The sequence below is a fragment of the Silene latifolia genome, chromosome 10 (genome assembly GCF_048544455.1).
Source record: "Silene latifolia isolate original U9 population chromosome 10, ASM4854445v1, whole genome shotgun sequence".
NCBI lineage: Eukaryota > Viridiplantae > Streptophyta > Magnoliopsida > Caryophyllales > Caryophyllaceae > Silene > Silene latifolia.
The window spans coordinates 6452264-6457329 of record NC_133535.1 but is presented as its reverse complement, the minus strand read 5'-3'; positions in this window follow the sequence as shown (position 1 = coordinate 6457329).

The window sequence follows — 5066 nt, the reverse complement described above, 5'->3', positions numbered from 1 at the left end:
AATTATTTATAACTTACTTATTATATTTTGTTGTTAAATAATTAAAATCTAATAAACTATAAAGTTTAATAAAATTGCATAGATTTTAAATTTAATATATAATTTTATGATGATGATGATAATAATTAATACCATAAGTGTGCATGTTTATACTAATTAATTATTTTATTTTAAGGAAATTGACCATCTTCTAGTTGACCATCTTCTAGTCTTCTATAAATATTTAGGAAAATTACCAAGCATCTTCTTTCTTTTAGTCTCCTTGAAATTGATCATCTTAATTAATTATTTTATTTTAAGGAAATTGATCATCTTAATTAATTATTTTATTTTAAGGAAATTGACCATCTTTTAGTCTCTTACAAATGTTTAGGAAAATTACCAAGCTTCTATATAATTTAATTTTAACCCAAACTATATAATATTTGCATTGAGATCCCTTAATCGGGTCCATCACACGGTGCTATTGATTTAAAACTATATAGTATAATTAATTTATATAACTTTCTTTAATTACATTGAAGTCCCTTGGTTTCTGGATTTAATATATAGTATTGATAGGATAATTACATTCCTACAGTTTTGATGCTGACTAGATTTAGACTTAGAACATATGAACTGTATTCTCGCGACTTTATCAGGTAAATTATTGAATACTTAAATGATTAGTGGCATTACCTGATTTAAAGGCTATAAATGAACGCTTAAAAATGACCTAATGGATCACCACATTTTCGTTATTCTTTCCTTGATACTCTCCCATTCATTCATTTGATTACTTTTTTATTTTATTTTTTTGTGAGGTGTCTTAATCAAAGATAAATAAATGATTAAAACAATTGTATATACATCATATAATAGTCTTATTTGAGTATTTATGTTTTTTTTTTTTGTAATATCTACCTTATGATTCACTTCAATTTGAGCCGTTCGAGAGGTCGTACCGGACCACGTCTTTTTTTCCCCGGTTTTTTCAAATACATGTTCGAGGTCATTTCAGGAGTTAATCAATTCGATTAGAGGGAGAAAGTCCTCTCAAAAGTAAAAAATTTCTAATAAAACTTCTTCGTTGGCTTTCTTCCCCATTTCTTCATCATTTTATTAGAAATTTCTTCTTGAGTTTTATCTTCTGTAATATTTTACTTTAATTACTCTCCATTTTAGCCTAAGAGAGTTTTTTTAAGTCATTTATCTTACAATACGAAGGTTTAACTCAAGAAGTTAAACATAAATTTTCCGAGTTTCAATACTACTCCGGATCATATATTGATATTGATTATAGTAAATTAGGTGAACTTTTGGAAGATTTGAAATGATAAATACTCATTTCTTAAAAGGTTTTCCAAAGATTTGAAATGTATTTCATCTTTGTATGTTTTAGATCTTATCTTTTTATGATTTCTATCATGAATATCTGTCATGTTTGTCGCTTGCCTTCTTGTTGGTTCTGATCAGATTTTTTCTTCCCATATTCTCGATTTTGGTTTTATTCTTGGGCGTTTGAAGTTTTAAGACTTCCTATTGAGTGTTTTCTCACACATACCCTTCTTTTTCTATGAGTTATAATGTTTTCTTGGTAATTTATAAGTTTCGACCGTTGTTACCGCTCGCATCCTTTGGGATGTTTATAGGTTGATTTAGTTTAACCTACTTTCCTTTCATTATAAAAAAAAAAAATCGATTTTTCACAATTATCCAAGGTTGGACGAATGCTGGTTTATCGCATACCAGCAACCCCAAATGTCCTCCGCGCTCCTCAAATTTTGTGTGGCCTCTTTACCTGATCCAAGAAACCTTGTGTGATTTCTGGAAAATTTTGTTCCGAGACCCTGTAATCTCGAAAACCGTGTATTACACACTTCATTTTGAGCCGTCCGGGAGGTCGTACCGGACCACGTTAAATTTTCACCCGGTTTTTCTACCACGTGTCCGAGGTCATTTCAGCAGTTAATCTATTCGATTTCAGCCGCAAATAGCGAGGATTAAATTATTTTTCACAATTATCGAGGTAGGACGAATGTTGGTTTATCGCATACCGGCATCCCCAAATGTCCTCTGTCCCTCCTCAAATTTTGTGTGGCCTCTTTATTTGATCCGAGAAACCTTCTGTTCTGGGACCCTCTAATCTTGAAAACCCTGTATTATGCACTTCAATATGAGCCGTTCGGGAGGTCGAAGCGGACCACATATCTTTTTCTCCCGGTTTTCTATCACGTGTCCGAGGTCATTTCAGCAGTTAATCTATTCGATTTCAGCCCCAAATAGCGAGTATTAAATTATTTTACACAATTATCCGAGGTTGGACGAATGCTGGTTTATCGCATACCGGCACCCCAAATGTCCTCCATCGGTCATGAAATTTGTGTGGCCTCTTTACCTGATCCGAGGAATCTTGTGTGTGATTTCTGGAGAATTTTATTTCCGGCACCCAATAATCTCCAAATCCGTGTATTAAAAAACACTTCAATTTGAGCCGTCCGGTAGGTCGTACCGGACCACCTTTTTTTTTTCTCCCGGTTTTTCTACCACATGTCCGAGGTCATTTTCAGAGTTAACCAATTTAATTTCAGCCCCAAATACCGAGTATTAAATTATTTTTCACAATTATCCAAGGTTGGATGAATGCTGATTTATCGCATACCAGCAACCCCAAATGTCCTCCGCGCTCCTGAAATTTTATGTGGCCTCTTTACCTGATCCGAGAAACCTTTGGTGTGATTTCTGGAGAATTTTGTTCCGGGACCCTGTAATCTCGAAAAAGGTGTATTATACACTTCATTTTGAGCCGTCTGAGAGGTCGTACCGGACCACGTTACTTTTTCTCCCGATTTTTCTACAACGTGTCCGAGGTCGTTTCAGCAGTAAATCTATTCGATTTCAGCCGCAAATAGCAAGTAATAAATTATTTTCACAATTATCGAGGTTGGAAAAATGTTGGTTTATCGCATACCTGCAACCCCAAATGTCCTCCATCGCTCCCCAAATTTTATGTGGCCTCTTTACCTGATCCGAGAAACCTTTGTGTGATTTCTGGAGAATTTTGTTCCGGGACCCTGTAATCTCGAAAACCGTGTATTATACACTTCTAATTGACCGTCCGGGAGGTCGTACCGGACCACGTTACTTTTTCTCCCGGTTTTTCTACCACGTGTCCGAGGTAATTTAAAGAGTTAACCAATTCAATTTTAGGCCCAAAATAACGAGTATTAATCAATTTTTGAGGATAATTCGAGGTTCGATGAATGGTGGTTTATCGCATACAGGCACCCCCAAATGTCCTCTGTCCCTCCTCAAATTTTGTATGACCTCTTTATTTGATCCGACAAACCTTCTGGGTGATTTCCGAAAATTTTTGTCCCGGGATCCTGTAATCACGAAAACCGTGTATTATACACTTGAAATTGAGCCGTTCGGGAGGTCGAGTCGGACCATTTTTCATTTTCTTCCGGTTTTTCTACCACGTGTCCGAGGTAATTTCAAGAAATAACCAATTCAATTTCAGGCCCAAACGAACGAGTATTAATCAAATTTTCACGATAATCCGAGGTTCGACGAATGCTAGTTTATCGCATACCGGCACCTCCAAACGTCCTCCGCCGCTCCTCAAATTTTGTGTAGCCTCGTTACCTGATCCGAGAAACTTTTCGTGTGATTTCCGGAGAATTTTGTTCTGGGACCCTGTAATCTCGAAAACCGTGTATTATACACTCCAATTTGAGCTGTCCGGGAGGTCGTACCGGACCACGTTACTTTTTCTCCCGATTTTTGTACCACGTGTCCGAGGTAATTTCAAGAGTTAACCAATTCAATTTTAGGCCCAAAATAACGAGTAATAATCAATTTTTTAGGATAATTCGAGGTTCGACGAATGGTGGTTAATCACATACAGGCACCCCCAAATGTCCTCTGTCCCTCCTCAAATTTTGTATGGCCTCTTTATTTGATCCGACAAACCTTCTGGGTGATTTCCGGAAAATTTTGTTCCGGGACCCTGTAATCTCGAAAACCGTGTATTACACTTGAATTTGAGCCGTTCGGGAGGTCGTGTCGGACCACTTTTATTTTTCTTCCGGTTTTTCTAACACGTGTCTGAGGTCATTTCAGTAGTTAATCTATTTGATTTCAGCCGCAAATAACGAGTATTAAATTATTTTTCACAATTATCCGAGGTTGGACGAATGCTGGTTTATTGCATACCGGCACCCCAAATGTCCTCCGTCGGTCCTCAGATTTTGTGTGGCCTCTTAACCAGATCCGAGAAACCTTCTGTGTGATTTCCATAGAATTTTGTTCCGGGACCCTATAATCTCGAAAACCGTTTATTATACACTTGAATTTGAGCCGTTCGGGAGGTCGTGTCAGACCACTTCTCTTATTCTTCCGGTTTTTCTAACACGTGTCCGAGGTCATTTCAGTAGTTAATCTATTTGATTTCAGCCGCAAATAACGATTATTAAATTATTTTTCACAATTATCCGAGGTTGGTCGAATGTTGGTTTAACGCATACCGGCACCCCAAATGTCCTCCATCGCTTCTGAAATTTTGTGTGACCTCTTTACTGATCCGAGAAATCTTCTGTGTGATTTGCGGAGAATTTTGTTCCGGGACCCTGTAATCTCCAAATCCGTGTAATATACACTTCAATTTGAGCCGTCTGGGAGATCGTACCGGACCACGTTTCTTTTTCTCCCGGTTTTCTACCACGTGTCCGAGGTCATTTCAAGAGTTAACCAATTCAATTTCAGGCCCAAACTTACGAGCAATAATCAATTTCTCGCGATAATCAGAGGCTCAACGAATGCTAGTTTATCGCATAGTGACACCCCCAAACGTCCTCTGTCGCTCCTCAAATTTTGTGTGGCCTCTTTAGCTGATCCGAGAAACCTTCTGTGTGATTTCCATAGAATTTTGTTCTGGGACCTTGTAATCTCGAAAACCGTGTATTATACACTTGAATTTGAGCCGTTTGGGAGGTCGTGTCGGACCACTTTTCTTTTTCTTCCGGTTTATCTACTACGTGTCCGAGGTCATTTCAGTAGTTAATCTATTTGATTTCAGCCGCAAT